The sequence below is a fragment of the Monodon monoceros genome, unplaced genomic scaffold (genome assembly GCF_005190385.1).
Source record: "Monodon monoceros isolate NGI ecotype Baffin Bay Population unplaced genomic scaffold, NGI_Narwhal_1 Super_Scaffold_3, whole genome shotgun sequence".
Taxonomy (NCBI): domain Eukaryota; kingdom Metazoa; phylum Chordata; class Mammalia; order Artiodactyla; family Monodontidae; genus Monodon; species Monodon monoceros.
The window spans coordinates 47544776-47567559 of record NW_021703780.1 but is presented as its reverse complement, the minus strand read 5'-3'; the positions used below and the strand labels follow the sequence as shown (position 1 = coordinate 47567559).

Below are 22784 nucleotides of genomic sequence, written 5' to 3'. Positions count from 1 at the left end.
GAAGAACAAGTTAAAGGCCTCACACTTCCTGATTTCAAAAATACATTACAAAGCTACAGTAATCAAAACATTATGCTGCTTGAACAAAGAAAGATATACAGATCAACTGAACAGAACAGAGATAAATCCACACATAGATGGTCAACTAATCTTCAACAAGGGCATCAAGAATAGATAATGAGGAAAGGACAGTCCCTCCAATAAGTGGGGTTGGGAAACTGAATACGCACATGTAAAAGAATGGCATTGGGCCATTATCTTACGCCATACACAAAAATTAACTCAAAATGGATTAAAGCCTTAAACATAACACCGGAAACTAGAACTTCTAGAAGACAATAGGGGAAAAGCTTCATGACATTGGTCTTGGCAATGATTTCACAGATATGATACCAAAAGCACAGGCAATAAAAGCAAAAATAGACAAGTAGGACTGTATCAAACTAAAAAACTTTGCACAGCAAAGGCAACAATAAAGTGAAAAGGCAACCTGTGGAATGGGAGAAAATATATACAAACCATACATCCGATAAGGGATTAATATCCAAAATATATAAGGAGTTCCTACAGCTCAATAGCAAAGAAACAAATAACCTGATCAAGAAATGCGCAAACAAATAACCTGATCAAGAAATGGGCAAAGGACCAGAATAGACATTTTTCCAAAGAAGACATACAAATGGCCAGCAAGTATATGAAAAAATGCTCAATGTCACCAACCATCAGGGAAATGCAAATCAAAACCACAATGAGATATCATTTCACACCTGTTAGGATGGTTATTATCAAAAAGTTAAAGGATGACAAGTGTTGACAAGGATGTGGAGGAAAAGGATATCCTTGTACACTGTTGGTGGGAATGTATATTGGTCCAGCCATTATGGAAAACAATATGAAGGTTCCTCCAAAAATTAAAAATAGAAGTACCATATAATCCAACAATCCCACTTCTGGATATATATCCAAAGGAAATAAAAGCCTTATCTCAAAGAGGTATCTGCACTCCCACGTCCACTGCAGCATTATCACAATAGCCAAGAAACAGAAACAAACACTGATGGATGAATGGATAAAGAAATACTAATATATATATATTTACTAATATATATATGTATATATATACTGATACATATATTTATATATATTTATATATAAAGAAATAGTGACATATATATAAAAGAATTACTGGACTTCCTTGGTGGCCCAGTGGTTAGGAATCTGCCTGCCAATGCAGGGGACACGGGTTCGAGCCCTGGTCCGGGAGATCCCACATGCCACGGAGCAACTAAGCCCGTACACCACAACTACTGACCCTGCACTCTAGAGCCCATGAAACACAACTACTGAGCCCGCATGCCACAACTACTGAAGTCCGTGCGCCTAGAGCCCGTACTCTACAACAAGAGAAGCTACCACAATGAGAAGCCTGCGCACCGCAACAAAGAGTAGCTCCCACTTGCCACTAGAGAAAGCCCGCGCACAGCAATGAAGACCCAATGCAGCCAAAATAAGATAAAGAAAGAAATGAATTTATTTAAAAAAAGAAGAATTATTATTCAGCCTTAAAAAACGAGGAAATCCTGTCATTAGTGACAACATGGATGAACCTAGAAAGGCATTGTGCTGAATGAAATAAGTCAGGTGCAGAAAGAAAAATACCGTATGATCTTGCTTAATTTGAAAAAAGTCAGAATCATAGAAGCAGAGAGAATGGTGGTTATCACAGGTGGGGTAGGGAGAGGAAAATGGGGATATTTTTGTCAAAGGGCACAAAGTTTCAGTTATGTGGGATGACTAAGTTCTAGAGACCTAATGTACACTCTGACTATAGTTAGTAATACTGTATTGTATACTTGAAATCTGCTGAGAGTAAAGTTTTTTAAACAACGATAGAAACATTGTTTGCAATCTCCAAATATTAGACAGAAGGTAAATATTCTTTTTTTAAATTTACATTCAATTCTTTTTATTTTTGTCTATTTAATCCTTCTATATTTAATTTTTATTTTATTATAGTTGATTTACAATATTATATTAGTTTCAGATGTATAACATAGTGACTCAGTATTTTTATAGCTTATACTCCTTTTAAAGTTATTATAAAATATTGGTTATATTCCCAGTGCTCTACCATATATTCTTAATTTTTTTTTTTTTTTTTTGCCACACTGTGCAGCATGTGGGCTCTTAGTTCCCCGACCAGGGATCAAACCCGTGCCCCCTGCATTGAGAGTGAGGAGTCTTAACCACTGGACTGCCAGGGAAGTCCCATTATATCCTTATAGCTTACTTATTTTATACATAGTAGTTTGCTCCTCTTAATCACCTACCCCATCTTGCCCCTCCCCCATTCTTCTCCCCACTGGTAACCACTAATTTGTTCTCTGTATCTGTGAGTTTCTTTCTGTTTTGTTATATTAATTCATTTGTTTTACTCTTTACATTCCACATAAGTGGTAACATACAGTATTTGTCTTTTAATATAGTAAATCTTAAGTGTTCTCACCACAGACACACACACACACACACACACACACACACACAAAAGGCAACTATGAGAGGTGATGGATATGTTGATAAGCTTGACTGTAGTAACCATTTCATAATGTATATGTACATCAAAACATCTTGTTATACATCTTAAATATAGACAATTCTTATAAAAATAAACTGATTAATTCAGGATTGATTTCATCAGGATTTGGTTTCCCTTAGTCTCTCTACTTTGCCTCCTTCTGCATTAGGTTCAGTCTTAGGTTTCATGTGAAAGAAGATGGCAGCAAGTCAAGTCCAGTGTGAAAGGAGTGTCTCTTCTCCAGGAGTCCACAAAAAACTCAGCGCATCACACTGGTTCTAAGTGGGCATATGTCTATCCCAGTGTCAGTGACTATAGCTGGTGAATATCATGTGCTAATTTTTAGGCATAGGTCACATACCCATCTCTGGAGAAAGATGTAGAGACCACCCCACCCAAAATACAGTGGAGGAGGAAGATTTTCCAGAGGTAAATTGGGGTGGAAGACAAAAAGAGTAGGTATCTATGCAATATTTGAAAATATATATATATCAGAGACAAAAAGTAGAAGAAAATATAGAAAATAAAAATCTTATGGTGATAAAATTATGAATTGTTTTCTCCTCTATCTTCCAAAGTTTTTAAATGGAAATTTAAATATTGTGTTATTTCATATAATTATACAATCAATCCTCATTACTTGCAGATTCCATATTTGCAATTTTGCCTACTCACTATAAATTATTTGTAACCTCCAATATCAATATTTGCTGCATGTTTGCAAGGTAACACTGCCTTCTTGCTTCAGCTCTCATACTGTAAACAAGTGTCCATTCCGTGGTCTATTCAGGGATAATATAAATGTAAAATTACAAAATTAACATTTAAAAGTTATTTCTAAAGATATTTTAGCAACATAACATTATCTATCTTCGAAATAAACATTGTGAAAAAACGTATTTAGTATTAGACCTACACATATCAAAATGGTGACGACCTGCAGAAAATTTTGCTGCAGAAAATTAATTTATCAGATTTAGTATTATTTTTCTATACATTTTGTTCATAATTACAGCTTATATATCAGACTTTCAATTAAAATCAGTTATTGAAAATTCTAGAGAACTTTTAAAATATGAAAACAGGTTTCCAAATAAGCCACCAAACTATAAATTTTCAATAAAAATGGTTTCAATCTCCATTGTCTCTGTAAACACTTGTGTACCCAAAGTCTTAGTTTCTGATAAATTGTAACTTCTTGTTGCAAAAGTTATATTGTAAAAATGTTTTATACACTTGTAAATTTTATAATTGTAAAGCTGCATCAGGTAATATGCCAATAATGGCTAATTTTACAGTTACCTTGGAAAATGAAGATAATTAAGGGTTCAATAATCTTAGTCTCTGGGAATGTAATTATAATGTATATAAGAAGGGTCAAGCAATATTCCTAGTTCAAGAAAATTGACCTTAACCTACAAAAACATATATTCCTTTGGAATAAAAATCTGGTTTTCTTTAAATATAACAATATGGACAATACCTCAAACTAGATATTAATTTGTTCCTTTGCTCATTCTTTTTTTTTTTATTTTTTATTTTTGGCGGTACGCGGGCCTCTCACTGTGGTGGCCTCTCCCGTTGCGGAGCACAGGCTCCGGATGCGCAGGCTCAGCGGCCATGGCTCATGGGACCAGCCGCTCTGCGGCATGTGGGATCCTCCCGGACCGGGGCACGAACCTGCATCCCCTGCATCGGCAGGCGGACTCTCAACCACTGCGCCACCAGGGAAGCCCCTCATTCATTTTTTTAAACAGATAATTACTGTGTACCTCTCACATGTTGCACAAAAGTTCTAGGTACTAGGGAAACACCAGTGAATAAAAACAGACACAGCAGGCATGAGTTAAAATTCCAGTAAGAGAGGAAATAGACAGTATATATAAGCAAACCAATAAATAAATAATGTCAGATATTGATAAATACTAAAGGGAAATATAGGGTGATACGATAGGAAGGTGTGTGTGTTGGAGGAGGTTTGGTCGAGGAAGGTTTATATGGATGTATGACATTTGGGCCGAGACTTGAAAAATGAAGACACAGCCCATAAAGAGCCTTGAAAAGAGGAAATTTTTGGCCTATTTGAAGGGCAAAAATGAAGCCAGTGTGACAGGTAGTAAGTGCAGGGAAGATTTCCTGTCCAGATCTACTATCAATTAGGAAAAAATCAGAGAACCAAATAGAAAAACAGCCAACAGACTTGAACAGGTACTTCACAAAAGAGGCAATCTAAATGACCAGCAAATATGAAAAGGTCCTCAAACTTAAGAATTGTAAAGGAAATGCAAATTAAACCTACAATGAGATACCACAACACACCAGCAATGCCAGTGTTAGAAAGACTGACAACGCCAAGTGCTGGCAAAGATATAAACAGACTGGAACTCTCATACACAGTTGGTTGACCTGCCAATTAGTATGATCATTGGCAAATTTGCTTTTCATTATCTACTAAATTTGAACATACTTCTAAGTACATACATACCAAATATCTATATCTAATATCTATATCTATCTCAAGATATGTACAAGAACATTCATATCCAAAACCTGTAAATAATTCAAATACTTATAATCTGTAGAACAAAAATGAAATGTGGTATACTCATACAGTGGAATACTACATAGCAAGAAGAATGAACAAACTCTTGAGACACAAAACTTGAGTGAATCTCAGAAACATACTGAATAAAAGAAGCCAGATATAAGAATACACACTACATGATACCATGTATGTATATATACACCTATACATACATATATTTAAAACAAGTGGAACTAATTCGTGGTGTTAAAAGTTAGAATGGCAGTTAGCTTTGGGTCAAGGGGCCATGAGGTAGCTTCTGTGGGGCTGGCAATGCTCTTCTAGGGTCCAGACAACTATGACAGGTAATATGTGAGGGGAAGAGATTCATCCTTAACCTGAATGTGGTTATACTAGTGTATTTACTTTGTAATAATTTTTGAGCTTTTCATCTATAATTTTTGTATATATGGTATAGTTCAACAAAGTATATATTTTTAAAATATATGACAGTATAAAGAATATATTTGAGTAGGGAGATGATGTTTTGGCCCTGGGTAGAAATACGGCTCTGAAGACAAATGGACTTATTCCATGCATGTTTTAGAGGTAGAACAGGTAAGACTCATTGCTGTATTGCCTATAGTGAATAAGGGAAAGACAGGGATCAAGACTGACTACTAAGTTTTCAGCTTAAGTAACTAGATCAAAGTTAGTGACATTTATGTTTCCAGAAAGACAGAATGGTTGATCGCATTAGATGTTGTTTAGAATTTCAGTCATGAGGACAGAGAAGTTGCCACTGGATTTAAACATGGAAGTCATTGATGATCTGAGAGCAATGTTAGGTTAGTGCTGGGAATGAAGTCCTGATTGGAGCATGCCGAACTGTAACTATTAAGTAAGGAAATGAAGAAAAAATTTTAGGTAACTCTTTGAGTAGTTGTTTTTGCTTTCCTGTGAATGGGGCTGAGAGATATGTAAACAGAAGAGAAAGCTTGAAAGCACTGGGGGATCAGAGCAAGTTATGACATGTATATTAAGCAGGTGGTTGAGAGATGGAGCCTGGTATAAAGAAATGAACTTGACTTACCTAATAATTTTGGTGGAAGATTAGGATCCAATACAATTCACCTTATCCTCTACCCCAATACCAGAAAGCTACTTCCTAAGAATCTTCTTTACAGCAAATGGTCAAATTTTTCTATTCTTAAAGTTTTGCTATGTTTGGGGGCAGGGGGGGAGTTTCCATTTTTCTCTTCGTTTCTTTTGCTTTAACAGCTTTGAGATATAATTCACATACTACAGAATTCACCCATTTAAAGTATACTATCATTTCTTTTGATGTCCTGGGTTCCTTAATGATGTTCAAGTATTCATTTGTGTCAGTAACATTCAGTGTAAAACAAAAAAAGGTTTTGGAAACAACAGAGAGATATTTTCCTTCTAAACTTTTATTTCAACAATCAATTTTAATATAAAAAGCATTTATTGTACAAAACAAGATTTCAGACAAACAGAAAACCCATTTCCAATTGTTGATATTCAGGAAAGAACTCATAGAAACATTCTGGAACTGCTATTTCTGTTGTTGTTGCTGCAGTTTTTAACTTTAGGAATCTTACCCTCATTCTATATACCTGTTCTTCTGGATATGTGAGGAAATAAACCTTTACCTTTTAAACCACTATTTGTCTTCCCAATTAGTTGAGGCCAGAAGCATTCTTGGAGAATACAGGCTTAAGGATTAATCTCCAAAATATATAAACATCTCATGCAGCTCAATATTAAAAAAACAAAAAACCCAATCTAAAAATGGGCAGAAGACCTAAATAGACATTTCTCCAAAGAAGACATACAGATGGCCAAGAGGCACATGAAAAGCTGCTCAATATCAATAATTATTAGAGAAATGCAAATCAAAACTACAGTGAGGTATCACCTCACACCGGTTAGAATGGGCATCATCAGAAAATCTACAAAACAACAAATGCTGGAGAGAGTGTGGAGAAAAGGGAACCCTCTTGCACTGTTGGTGGGAATGTAAATTGATACAGCTGCTATGGAGATCAGTATGGAGGTTCCTTAAAACACTAAAAATAGAACTACCATATGACCCAGCAATCCTACTACTGGGCATATACCCAGAGAAAACCATAATTCAAAAAGACGCCTTCAAGATGGCGGAGGAGGTGAGATCCCAGGCAGAGGACTGGGGTGGGCTGCATGAACACAGCCTGAAGGGGGCTAGTGTGCCACAGCTGGCCGGGAGAGAGTCCAGGAAAAACTTTGGACCTGCCTAAGGCAAGAGACCACTGTTTCGGGGTGCAAGAGGAGAGGAGATTCCTTCCCTGTCTGCCCACAGAAGGCAGAGCACTGCCTAAACAAGCTCCAGAGGTGGGAGTGAGCCGTAGCTATCAGCTCAGACCCCAGAGACAGGCATGAAACACTAATGCTGCTGCTGCAGCCACCTAGAATCCTGTGTGCAAGCACAGGTCACTATCCACAGGCCCCACCCCGGGAGCCTGTACAACACGCCACAGTCAGGATCCTGTGATCCAGGGACAACTTCCCTGGGAGAACACACAGGGTGCCTCGGGCTGTTGCAACGTCAACGCCAGCCTCTGCCACCACAGACTCGCCCGGCATTCCAATTGTAACTACCGTATCCCTCCCTTTGCCCTGGCAGGAGTGGCCCAGAGCCCCTAATCAGCCGCTGCTTTAACCCCGTCCTGTCCAGGCAGGAAAAGAAGCCTGAGGGCAACCTATATGCAGAGGCACGGCCAAAACCAAAGCTGTACCCCAGGAGCTGTGCGAACAAAGAAGGGAAAGGGAAATTTCTCTGTGCAGCCTCAGGAGCAGTGGATTAAATCCCCACAATAAACGTGAATTACCCTGCATCTGTGGAATACCAGAATAGACAACGAATCAACCCAAAATTGAGGTGGTGGATTTGGGGAGCAATGGTAGATGTGGGGTTTGCTGTCTGCGACTGATTTGTTTCTGATTTTTATGTTTATCTTAGTATAGTTTTTACTGCTTGTTGTCACTGGTGAATTTGTTTATCAGTTGGGTTGCTCTATATTTTTTAAAATATTTTTTAATTAAAAAAATTTTTTTCTCCCTTTTCTTCTGAGCTGTGTGACTGACAGGGTCCTGGTGATCCAGCCTGCTGTTGCGCCTGAGCCTCTGAGGTGCGAGAGCCTAGTTCAGAATATTGGACCACCAGAGACCTCCCAGCCCCATGTAATATCAATCAACGAGAGCTCTGCCAGAGATCTCCATCTCAACGCTAAGACCCAGTTCCACACAAGGACCAGCAAGCTCCAGTGCTGTACACCCCATGCCAAACAACTAGCAACACAGGAACACAACTCTACCCATTAGCAGAGAGGCTACCTAAAATCATACTAAATTCACAGACATCCCGGAACACACCACTGGACGCAGCCCTGTCCACCAGAAAGACAGGATCCAGCCCCACCTACTAGAACACAGGCACCAGTCCCCTCCGCCAGGAAGCCTACACAACCCACTGAACCAACCGTACCCACTGTGGACAGACACCAAAAACAAAGGGAACGACGAACCTGCAGGCTGCAAAAAGTAGACCCCAAACACAGTAAGTTAACCAAAATGGGAAGACAGAGAAATATGCAGCAGATGAAGGAGCAAGGTAAAAACCCACCAGACCAAACAAATGAAGAGGAAATAGGCAGTCTACTGGAAAAAGAATTCAGAATAATGATAGTAAAGATGATACAAAATCTTGCAAATAGAGAAAATACAAGAAACGTTTAACAAGGACCTCGAAGAACTAAAGAGCAAACAATGATGAACACAATAAATGAAATTAAAAATTCTCTAAAAGAAAACAATAGCAGAATAACTGAGGCAGAAGAACGGATAAGTGACCTGGAAAATAAAATAGTGGAAATAACTGCCACAGAGCAGAATAAAGAAAAAAAATGAAAAGAATTGAAGACAGTCTCAGAGACTTCTGGGACATTAAACGCACCAACATTCAAATTAAGAGTCCCAGAAGAAGAAGAGAAAAAGAAACGGTCTGAGAAAATATTTGAGGAGATTATAGTTGAAAACTTCCCTAACATGGAAAAGGAAGTCCAGGAAGTCCAGAGAGTCCCATACAGGATAAATCCAAGGAGAAACACACCAAGACACATATTAATCAAACTATCAAAAATTAAATATAAACAAAAAATATTAAAAGCAGCAAGGAAAAAACAACAAATAACATACAAGGGAATCCCCATAAGGTTGACAGCTGATCTCTCAGCAGAAACTCTGCAAGCCAGAAAGGAGTGGAAGGATATATTTAAAGAGATGAAAGGGAAAAACCTACAACCAAGATTACTCTACCCAGCAAGGATCTCATTCAGATTCGATGGAGAAATTAAAACCTTTACAGACAAGCAAAAGTTGAGAGAATTCAGCACCACCAAACCAGCTTTACAACAAATGCTAAAGGAACTTCTCTAGGCAGGAAACACAAGAAAAGGAAAAGACCTACAATAACAAACCCAAAACAATTACGAAAATGGGAATAGGAACAGACACATTGATAATTGTCTTAAACATAAATGGATTAAATGCTCCAACAAATACTGGCTAAATGGATATAAAAACAAGACCAATATATATGCTGTCTACAAGAGACCCACTTCAGACCTAGGGACAAATATAGACTGAAAGTGAGGGGATGGAAAAAGATATTCTATGCAAATGGAAATCAAAAGAAAGCTGGAGTAGCAATTCTCATATCAGAAAAAAAAGACTTTAAAATAAAGACTATTACAAGAGACAAAGAAGGACACTAAATAATGATCAAGGGATCAATCCAAGAAGAAGATATAACAATTGTAAATATTTATGCACCCAACATAGGAGCACCTCAATACATAAGGCAAACGCTAATAGCCATAAAAAGGGAAATTGACAATAACACAATAATAGTAGGGAAATTTAACACCCCACTTTCACCAATGGACAGATCATCCAAAATGAAAATAAGTAAGAAAACAGAAGTTTAAATGATACATTAAACAAGATGGATTTAATTGATGTTTATAGTGCATTCCATCCAAAAATAACAGAATAATCTTTTTTCTCAAGTGCTCAAGGAACATTCTTCAGGATAGATCGTACCTTGAGTCACAAATCAACCCTTGGTAAATTTTAAAAAATTTAAATTGTATCAAGTTTCTTTTCTGACCTCAGCGCTATATGACTAGATATCAATTACAGAGAAAAAATGTAAAATATACAAACACATGGAGGCTAAATAATATGCTACTAAATAATCAAGAGATCACTGAAGAAATCAAAGAGGAAATCAAAAATACATAGAAACAAATACAGTGAAAACACAATGACCCAAAACCTATGGGATGCAGCAAAAGCAGTTCTAAGAGGGAAGTTTATAGTAATAAAATCCTACCTCAGGAAACAAAAGAAATCTCAAATAAACAACCTAAACTTACACCTAAAGCAATTAGAGAGAGGAACAAAAAAACCCCAAAGTTAGCAGAAGGAAAGAAATCATAAAGATCAGATAAGAAATAAATGAAAAAGAAATGAAGGGAACGATAGCAAAGTCAATAAAACTAAAAATAAAAGCTGGTTCTTTGAGAAGATAAACAAAATTGATAAACCACTAGCCAGACTCATCAAGAAAAAAAGGGAGAAGACTCAAATCAACAGAATTAGAAATGAAAAAGGAGAAGTAACAACTGACACTGCAGAAACACAAAGATTCATGAGGGATTACTACAAGAAACTATATTCCAATAAAATGGACAACCTGGAAGAAAGGGACAAATTCTTAGAAAAGCACAATCTTCCAAGACTGAATCATGAAAAAATAGAAAATATAAAGAGACCAATTCCAAGCACTGAAATTGAAACTGTGATTAAAAATCTTCCAACAAACAAAAGCCCAGGACCAAAGGCTTCCCAGATGAATTCTATCAAACATTTTGAGAAGAGCTAACACGTACACTTCTCAAACTCTTCCAAAATATGGCAGAGGCAGGAACACTCTTAATTTTATTCTACAAGGGCACCATACCTTAATACCAAAATCAGACAAAGATGTCACAAAAAAAGAAAACTACAGGCCAATATCACTGATGAACACAGATGCAAAAATACTTAACAAAATACTAGCAAACAGAATCCAACAGCACACTGAAAGGATAATTCACCATGATCAAGTGGGGCTTACCCCAGACATGCAAGGATTCTTCAGTATTCACAAATCAATAAATGTGATAAACCATATTAACAAACTGAAGGATAAAGACCATATGATCATCTCAACAGATGCAGAAAAAGATTCTGACAAAATTCAACAGCTATTTTATGATAAAAACTCCCCAGAAAGTAGGCATAGAGGGAACTTACCTCAACATAATAAGGGCCATATATGACAAACCCACAGCCAACACTGTTCTCAATGGTGAAGAACTGAAACCATTTCCTCTAAAATCAGAAACAAAACAAGGATGCTCACTCTCACCCCTGTTATTCAACCTAGTTTTGGAAGTTTTAGCCACAGCAATCAGAGAAGCAAAGGAAATAAAGGGCATCCAAATTGGAAAAGAAGAAGTAAAACTGTCACTGTCTGCAGATGCTATGATACTATACATAGAAAATCCTAAAGATGTTACCAGAAAACTACTAGAGGTAATCAACAAATTTGGTAAAGTAGCAGGATACAAAATTAATGCACAGAAATCTATCACATTCCTATACACTAATGATGAAAAATCTGGAAGAGAAATTAAGGAAACACTCCCATTTACCACTGCAACAAAAAGAATAAACTACCTAGGAAGACAAAAACCTGTATGCAGAAAACTATAAGACACTGATGAAAGAAATTAAAGATGATACAAACAGATGGAGATATATACCATATTCTTAGATTGGAAGAATCAACATTGTGAAAATGACTCTACTACCCAAAGCAATCTACAGGTTCAATGCAATCCCTAGTAAACTACCAATGGCATTTTTCACAGAACTAGAACAAAAAAATTTCACAATCTGTATGGAAACACAAAAGACCCCGAATAGTCAAAGCAATATTGAGAAAGAAAAACGGAGCTGGAGGAATCACGCTTCCTGACTTCAGACTATACTACAAAGCTACAATAATCAAGATAGCATGGTACTGGCACAAGAACAGAAATAGAGATCAATGGAACAGGATAGAAAGCCCAGAGGAAAACCCACACATATACGGTCATCTTATCTTTGATAAAGGAGGCAAGAATATACAATGGAGAAAAGACAGCCTATTCAGTAAGTGGTGCTGGGAAAACTGGACAGCTACATGTAAAAGAATGAAATTAGAACACTCCCTAACACCATGCATAAAAATAAACTCTAAATGGATAGAAAACCTAAATGTAAGGCCGGACACTATCAACCTCTTAGAGGAAAACATACGAAGAACACTCTTTGACATAAATCACAGAAATATCCTTTTTGACCCACCTCCTAGAGAAATGGAAATAAAAATAAACAAATGGAACTGAATGAAACTTAAAAGCTTTTGCACAGCAAGGAAACCATAAACAAGACGAAAAGACAACCCTCAGAATGGGAGAAAATATTTGCAAATGAAGCAACTGACAAAGGATTAATCGTCAAAATATTCAAGCAGCTCATGCAGCTCAATATCAAAAAAACAAACAACCCAATCCAAAAATGGGCAGAAGACCTAAATAGACATTTCTCCAAAGAAGATATACAGACTGCCAACAAACACATGAAAGTATGTTCAACATCACTAATCATCAGAGAAATGCAAACCAAAACCACAATGAGGTATTACCTCACACCAGTCAGAATGGCCATCACCAAAAAATCTACAAACAATAAATGCTGGAGAGGATGTGGAGAAAAGGGAACCCTCCTGCACTATTGGTGGGAATGTAAATTGATACAGCCACTGTGGAGGATAGTATGCAGGCTCCTTAAAAAACTAAAAATAGAACTACCATACAACCCAGCAATCCCACTACTGGGCATATTCCCTGAGAAAACCATAATTCAAAAGGAGTCAAGTACCACAATGTTCATTGCAGCACTGTTTATAATAGCCAGGACATGGAAGCAACCTAAGTGTCCATCGGCAGATGAACGGAAAAGAAGATTTGGCACATATATACAATTGAATATTACTCAGCCATAAAAAGAAACAAAACTGAGTTATTTGTAGTGAGGTGGATGGACCTAGAGTTTGTCATACTGAGTGAAGTAAGTCAGAAAGAGAAAAACAAATACTGTATGCTAACACATATATATGGAATCTAAAAAAAAAAAAAAAAACTTTTTTCTGATGAACCTAGGGGTATGGCAGGAATAAAGATGCAGGCATAGAGAATGGACTTGAGGACATGGGGAGGGGGAAAGGTAAGCTGGGACAAAGTGAAAGAGTAGCACTGACATATATACACTACCAAATGTAAAACAGATAGCTAGTGGGAAGCAGCTGCATAGCACAGGGAGATCAGCTTGGTGCTTTGTGACCACCTGGAGGGGTGGGATAGGGAGGAGGGAGGGAGACACAAGAGGGAGGGGATATGGGGATATATGTATATGTATAGCTGATTCAGTTTGTTATACAGCAGAAACTAACACAACATTGTAAAGCAATTATACTCCAAAAAAGATATTTTAAAAAAGTAAAGATAACAAAGAGAAAAAGAAGAAAACACACATGCACCCCAATTCATTGCAGCACTATTTACAATAACCAGGTCATGGAAGCAACCTAAATGCCCATTGACAGACGAATGGATAAATAAGATGTGGTACATATATAGAATGGAATATTACTCAGCCAAAAAAAGGAACCAAATTGGGACATTTGTAGAGACATGGATGGACCTAGAGACTGTCATACAGAGTGAAGTAAGTCAGAAAGATTAAAGCAAATATCGTATATTAACACATATATGTGGAATTTAGAAAAATGGTACAGATGAACCGGTATGCAAGGCAGAAACAGAGACACAGGTGTAGGGAACAAACATATGGACACCAAGGTGGGAAAGCAGGGGGTTGGTGATGGGGGGGGTGAATTGGGAGATTGGGATTGACATATATATGCTAATATGTATAAAACAGATAACTAATAAGAACCTGCTATATAAAAAATTAATTTAATTTAAAAACAAAGGAATACACCCTTGGTCGTCGAGGTCTTGAATCTGAGCTGCTGATTCTTGGAGGATATTATGTAGTCACGCCTATTGGTACCACTACAAATTCAGAGACTTCAACCTCAGATGAGGCCTCAGCACATCTTTAAGGCTATCCTTTTTCTGTATTCTCTTTTTCCTCTTGCAATTCTTCAGTGATTATTCTAAACCTTTTTAAATCTCAGACCATTCTCCTCAGTCTCAAAAGATAAACTTTCCTCCTACAAGGATTATCTCTGTCATCTCCCACCTCAATACCTAAAAGCTTATGTAAAACTGTTCTCTCACTTGCTTGCTGCTGTTTCAGACCTCAATTCTATTTTCTTTGTTCTAAATTACTTCTTGAGGGTTTGCTATGAGCCAGATAATGCTAAAGGAAAGACAAAATTCCTCTCCTCAAGTAACATTAAGTGCTATTATGAGACCAATGCAGAATGATTTGGAAGTGTATGGGGCACACCTGAGACTTCCAGGTAGGGGGTGTGTCAGGCTACTGAGAAGAGGTGATGTCTAAGCCAATCTGAAAAATTACTGAGTAAGAGTCAATGCCCCTACCGTGTGCCCCCAGCAATCTCTACCCCCTCTCCATGCCGCTCAACACACTGTATTGTAGTTTATTTAATGAGGTCCTCTACAAGACAAGGAAAATCCACTGGCAAGTCAGTCTATCTTGTTAACCACTGTATCCCTAGCACTTAAAAGAATACTTGCCAAAGAGAAGCACTGAGTGAATATTTATATTATGAAATAATGAAAATAATATGAACTTCAGCGTTAAAGCTGTCCTAGATAGTACCAATATTCAAATTATTTAAAAACTAGTATGGGTGTTTGTGTATCGGTGGAATATCAATCGTAGCTCTGGATTTAAATTTTGGCTTCATTTCCTATGAGATTTTAAAATTAAGGCAAATCAGTTAAATAATCTATCATTTTATCATCTGTTCATGTTGATGGTAATAATATTATAATTCATAGGATGGTTTTAATGATGAAATGAAAAAGCATATGAAAAAACCCATTTCAGTGCTGCTACACTAAATACATATAAGTGTTTGACTTCCTTTCTAGACTGCTTTTAAATGAGCTATATTTATAGTTAGATAAGAAAATTAAAATATGCAGAAACCAATGCAGAATGAGAGCACTCTATTTAGTCTTTCCTTCATGATTTTTCTCAAGTGCTCAACTTAACAAATGATTAGGTAGTTTGCTTCTAAACTTAAAATGCATTTATCCTTAATCTTCTCTATAATGTAAATTTAAAATTTGCTGTTCATTCATACCTAATTAACCAATTGGTGCCTGTATGTCAACCTTAGATTATATTTAACAATTCAACAGGAATTTAAGAGCCTATTATCTGTGCAAAGTTGTAATTTATCTTTATCATTCAGGGACTACTTTATGCAGACACTGCTGGGTGGCTTCTAGCTCAATAAATGCTCCAAGATGCTTAATATTTTCTTTTCTTTTTTTGTTTTAATAATGAGTATAACTGATGGATTTCATCCAAAATAAGAAATCAAAGTATTGATAGAATGGAAAGAAACAGCTTACTGGCATATTTAAAGGATGGTATCTTTTGCAGCTTTAAATTGTTTCCAGGAAAAAGTTAACAAATAAGTAGAAATCTGATAAATTGTGCTAAATGCCAACTTTAAACCTTAGTAATCAGTTTATATGCTTTATGTCTATATTGGATGGCTGCAAGAATCCTAGTATTTTCTATTATTCAGTATATTAAGACTTGTGAGAATAAAACAACAGATCGAACAAGAATAATTAAGTTCTTCAGGCTGGCTACCAAATGCAATACTGTTATAAAAAGATTAGAATTATATCAGTAGGTTGAACAAGGAGAGTATTAATTTCAGAGCAGCTTAGTTATTTCTCCCTACATGTGCCCATTCTCAATTGACCTTTATCTAAGCTATATTGTCATGTAAATCACACAGCTGATTTGCTTAAAGGTAAAATTTCTTCCACTAATACTGCAGATACTGCGGGCCTCTCACTGTTGTGGCCTCTCCCGTGCGGAGCACAGGCTCCAGACGCACAGGCCCAGTGGCCATGGCTCACGGGCCCAGCCGCTCCGCGGCATGTGGGATCTTCCCGGACCGGGGCACAAACCCGTGTCCCCTGCATCGGCAGGCGGACTCTCAACCACTGCGCCACCAGGGAAGCCCCGATAATGATTTTTTAACATTTTATTAGTGATTGATTTAGAGACCTTTAGTTACCTATTTTTTCTTTTGTTGCCTATGCTTTTGGTGTCACATCCAAGAAATTGTCAAATCTAATGTCATGAAGCCCTCCCCCTATTTTTCTTCTAAGTGTGTCATAGTTTTAGTTGTTACATTTAGGTCTTTGATCCATTTTGATTTAATTTTTCCAGTGTGAGGTAAGGGTCAAACTTCATTGTTTTGCATACCAATATTCAGTTTTTCCAACCACATTTCCTCATGGGATGGTCTTGGCACATCTGTTGAAAATCATGTATGTGAGGATCTTTTTGTGCTCTCCATTCTATTCCATTGGTCTATATGTATGTCTTTACACCAGTACAATGTTTTGATTCTGCAGCTTTGTAATATGTTTTGAGGTCAGCAAATGGGAAGCCTCCAGCTTTGTTCTTCTTTCTCAAGATTGTTTTGGCTATTTGAGTTCCCTTGAGATTCCATATTAATTTTAAGATGAATATTTTCAATTTTGGTTTTATTTCTGATAATAGCCATCCTAATGAGTGTGATGCTAATAATTTTATTCAATCATCTACTTCCTCAATGTATTATTTTTTATTCTATGAGTTAGTGAGGGAAACCTGTTAAAATCTTCCAGTATTGCAGGCATGTCTCCTAGTTCTGCCTAGTTTTGCTTCATATGTTCTGAAGCTGATATCCATTATCTGAAGATATAGGATCCTCTTTTAAATGTGATATCATTTTAGGACAAGTAAGAAGTAGAGCCATAATTCTCACACTAATATTGAAAATTTTTCTGGAGTTCCCCAATTCTCTGAGAATTTTTAAATTTAGAAAAGATGTCAAATGATAATCTAAGAAAGTAAATATTCTAAAATCATAATCAGGGTTAACTGAATGAAAACTTCTAAAGGAGTAAAGATATCCAATTTCAATGTCTGAGCTGGCAGTGTTTCTAGAAGCTGGTGGTAAAATAGGCTAGGCTAGACTAAGAATAGACTTTTAAAATAAGCTAAGGAGTCATTCCAGGAGTTTAAGAGGAGAAACGTAATGGTAAGATTTACATTTTTAAAAGATCATTTAGCTATCCATATAAAGAATGACTTGGAAACTAAAAAACAAAAAGTTAGAACTAATTAAAGGAAACTATTATAATAGATGGATAGGAAACTGTGGCATAGTAGAGACTATGAAAAAGATCCAAAAGATTAGCTAAACGGTAAAATCTACAAAATCAGGTGAACAGGCTGGCTGTGGGATGAGAGGGAGGGGGTTATTAAAGCCAAAAGGGAATGATATAAAATGACTGTCAAGAGAAAATGATTAACAAAATATAAGTGAATTAAAAAAAAACACACATCTTTTTGTTTTTGGAATTTTAAGAATCAACTGACTATTCACAGACAACTGAAAAACCTACAGTTGGAAATTATGTCTGTAATTTTGCAACTGTTACAAAGTCAATGATTTCACTTTTATATCATGTGAGCTGTGAAATGGGTTTGGAAATTTTCCCTCTCTTTTGCTACATAGTCTACTTGAAAAATCTAATTTAATTTCTTTCTATACATCTTACTGAAGTTTAATGTCATCCTTTCCTTGCTGTTTATTTGGTAGCTTTATAAAAATGTCTTTCCTCTGAAAAGCTGACTTTATCTTCTTGGTTTTTATAGTGTATATGTGACAGTCACAAAATAAAATTATTTCTTCCTCTCTTCCCATTTTAAACAGGGGAAAAAGTTTATTTTCTTCATAGGCATATATAGAAACTGTCATGAAAAAAAATTAATGGGAAGTAATTTCTCATCATGTTAAATTTCACATAGGTCTTGTCTATGTGACTAACTTCTCTGTGATAGATTTTACTTCTTTATACATTAAAAAGCTATTTTGCCCGTTTCATCTCAGTGCCTAAAACAATGACACATGGTACGTTCTGAATGAATATTTGTTAAGTATTGAATAAACTAATTAATTCATATCTCAGATAGTAAGAGTGTAAGTATCAAGCCTCAGAGAAGGGTTGCTCTTACTTCATTTAGTAAGAAGTGTAGAATTCCCCTTACTGGATCTTTTTTCCTTCTCTGTACAATCTTCCAACACCATCCTAGGGTCTCTGCTGCTGGTCTTCTGTTAGCTCTTCTCGTATTTCTTCTCCCTACTCCTTACATCAAAGGCTTTCTAAGACTATTAAATTTTTCTTCACCTACATATGTTTCCAAAAGAAAGTCACTGCATTTAGTTTCTATGCATACAGTTATGACATTCATGTTTATTTTTTTAAAAATGAAAGCTGTCAGAAGCTAATTCCTACTGACTGCAAACATTTCAAGTCACAAAGTTATTATGAAGCACAGATTGCCTGTCCAGGATAAGGCTAGCTGCTAGACAGTAGGATATATCCCTTTTATAAATGGAATGTAAATGCCATAGTAATTTGATATCTACTATCAGCCCATCCATTTGAAAAGCACATGAACAAGATCTCCTTCCACAGTTAGGAAACTGATATTATTCCTTTTCTCCTTGAATTCATATTATCTCACTTCCCCCACACAAGCTTATCGCAACATATTTTAGTGCTTGAAAATACTTTAAATTGATATTTCTCTACAGAAAAGAGTATATTTTAAAATTCCTGAGAACATAAATTTAAAAAATTGTCATCAGTATTGTGTTATCATTAATTTACTAGAGCACTACTGATCAAATGAGAAACTCAATATAAATTATGATCATTATAAAATACTGTAAGTCAGTTTTATTGGAAATGCATCTCATACAGAAATGGATAGCACCTTCTCCCCCCATTTAGGTCGTGTATCAGAATGAATATTATTTGTTGTTAGGAAGAAACAGGGTTCAAGCTGATCCTATTCTTACATTTTGTGTTCTTCCATTCCAAATATTTGGGAGCAGAAGGATTTCTGGTTATATCAATAATCATTCTTCTGAACTACTAAATTATGTATCAAAAATCACATGGGGTATGTCATAAAATTATTTTTAATGATCAGCTGACAACTCAATTGAGTTCTTCTGAAGCATTTTCAAAAGCCATTGGAAATTACTACTCTTGTGAAACAATTAGCTACCCAGTTATTAGAATCATTTACTTTCTAACAAGACTTAGGTCAGATTAAAGGTATTGCTTTAATTGTAGAGTGGGAGAGGGACAATTACAAAAGAGGAAAGGGGAAAGCTGCCCTGGCTTAGGCACACTCTGAGGCAGATTGATTTTAGGAAAGAAACATGCAAGTAAACAGCGTGAAAATTAATACCCTTAAACTATCATTTACATAACCCCCTGGAAAGCCTTCATGTACTTTTCAAGGTTAAGGGTTAGGGATCCATGACGCCCAGTTTGCCTGCTGCTTCAGGCATATTCACAGATTCAGATACACAGTGTAACAGAAATCATGAACTTTGATTCTGCAATTCACGACATTCTGTGTGTGTGTGTGTGTGTATGTGTTTTGGTTGGGGGGGCAGCAGTATGAGCAACGAGGTATGGGAGGAAAGAAGGAAAACAGACTATGTAGGCTCAGATACCAGATTTTTCATTATTGGTAGTATTTTTGAATCTGTTTTGTATCTCTGCCACTGAAACCATTCCCTTACCCTAAGGCTTTTAACCTGGACATGTGATAGGTGGGGGAGAAGAGAGGAAGAATGCTTTTAAGACATTAATGGACGAAATGACATTGAAACTGATTTTAATATGAAAAGTGACATTGCTATTTCAACCTAAAGGTTTTGACATCTTAATTCTGTCCTGCTGACACTGCAGAGCCACACATACACAGTACTCACAAAACACAGGGTAGAGACACAGAAAACATGATCTCTAGGATGGTATGATTTAATCAAATTAAACTAATATAAAATTTAAATCACTAACCCAAAATTTGCTTTACAAATTTTCCTGAAAAGATATATTCTCTTTCCTCTAACAGTAAATATTCGTCACAGCTTAGAAATATATAGCTCCCACTAAAAAAACAAAACACAACAGCACTTTTTTTCATTGTTTTAACATAGTGCCTAATTAAACAAAAAATAAGATTTGAAGGAGCTCTAATGATGCACAGTTGCCTAAAAACAGAAGGAGGCTGAGCCACAGTCAAGAGTTGTGCCAGGGCCTATATTCTTTGTTCAGATATTGCTTTGAAATCCAACCTACCTCAGGGTAAAGGGAATCTCACTGAAGCCAGTCCTCACTCTATCCTTCAGGAGCAGCTCCTGATGGAAAATATCAGGACCTTGGTGAGAGGATGGGAGAAGGTGGGACAAGGTGGGGGAGAATATCTTGTGTTACCTATTTTTTTGTTTACTACAACCTGTAAAACAGGACCTTTTAAAAAGTGCCTTGTGTCAAGTATATGTTTATAAAGACCTGAATCGTTTTGAAAATTTCAGACTTCATTTGTAGTTATAGAAGATGTAATAATGGTTTAAAAAAAATTGTCCCAAACCTGGCCGGTACAGATGTTTTTTTGGATGACTGTAATTCACAACTCCTCTCTTGCGGTGAAATGAACATTCCTCAAAAAAAAGCCTAAGCAACCTTCCAATAAACTTTAATAGAATTAAGATTTGCTCTGGAAAACCATCCACTCACCTAAGCAATTGACTATTAGTTAAGAGTCTAATGTCCCCCAAATTCCTTTCTTTCTGTTATCTACTTTAATGATAATTATCTAACCATTTTCTTTTCCCATAAAATGTCCCTACCAAGACTGTATCTTTTATTTGACTTATCGGAGGTCTTTTTCCTTACAGCAAGATTGTAATAAAACTTCAACTTCTGCTTATAACAAAGCATAAGTGTGGCAAGTTTTCTTTAATAATTTATTTGCTAAGCTTAATTAAAGCGGATGCATAAGTGGATAGAAAGTGACCATTTCAGCTCAATTTAACAAATATCTGTATTACATTTTGTCATAAACTACCGTGGGTATGACTCTCCCTGCCCCCATTCCCTGGCAAAAAAAATTACGATGTTTTACTTGACTAAATTGATAGGCTTATGCATTCTGAATAAGCAAATAGTATTGTTAATAAGACCCACTTTTTTTCATTATTATAATAGGGAAGTGTGTATTATTAAAACGAAAACAGACTGATCACATATAATAAAATACTGACCTAAGTCATCTTACTCAGAGAGATAAGATAAAAATGAATTTTCCTTCTTTTTCAACAAGTCTCAAATTATTCTAAATTGTGAGTAAAGATTCAACATTTCTAGATCTACAAATCAGAAACCAGATTATCATTTTACTTTTGATGATCTTGGGGTGCCTCAACCGATTTTGTTAGCATTCTTCAAAGACTAGGCAAAATATACCTCTTGGTGGTTTGCTTTTATTCTGTAAAGCGCATTACCGAGCCAATCGAAAAAGGATTCTTGTCCAAAATATTAAAAACACTGCTCTTACGTCCCAGCCTGATAAACTGAAGTGAATGGATCTTTCTAAATGATTACATTAATACAGATTTTAAAGTATTTTTTAAATGTCATGTCAACTTTAAGTTGTGCTCTTTGCTCATAACAGCCGTGAATTTTCACTTAAATCTAAAGCAAAATGAGAGGCTTAACAACAACAGAAAAATATTTTAAAGTAAACCCTAGAGCCGAATCCAATCCTTGATGAGCTGACTGTTGGTTGATGAATTAGAACTGCGATGCGGGGCTTCGCTGGTGGCACAGTGGTTAAGAATCCACCTGCCAATGCAGGGGACACGGGCTCAAGCCCTGCTCTGGGAAGATCCCATATGCCGCGGAGCAACTAAGCCTGGGCACCACAACTACTGCGCCTACACTCTAGAGCCCAAGAGCCACAGCTACTGAGCCTGAGTGCCACAACTACTGAAGCCCACGCACCTAGAGCCCGTGCTCCGCAACAAGAGAAGCCACCGAAATGTGAAGCCCGCGCACCGCAACGAAGAGTTGCCCCCGCTCGCCGCAACTAGAGAAAGCCCGGATGCAACAACGAAGACCCAACGTAGCCAAAAATAAATAAATAAAATAAATTAATTTTTTTAAAAAATTGATGCAGAAACATCTTCCAACAGAACACTGACTCCAACGATATTTAAGTCCTTAGTCGAAAGGGCTGGGGAGGAGTATCACTGTTGCTAACTGGCAGTCAGTAAGGATAAATGCCCTATAATTAACCATTTTCTCCTTTATTCGTTTAATCAAAAATAGGCCTACAGCTGGAGGGGTTCCGTCTGCCTGCGAC

At 36.5% G+C, this 22784-nt stretch overlaps 1 protein-coding gene across 3 annotated transcripts in view; it reads right to left on the bottom strand.

Annotated features, from left to right (window-relative positions):
• ZCWPW2 (zinc finger CW-type and PWWP domain containing 2) overlaps positions 1–22784 on the bottom strand; it is a 137394-nt gene that overhangs the window by 113553 nt on the left and 1057 nt on the right. The gene's annotated exons all lie outside the window — the stretch shown is intronic.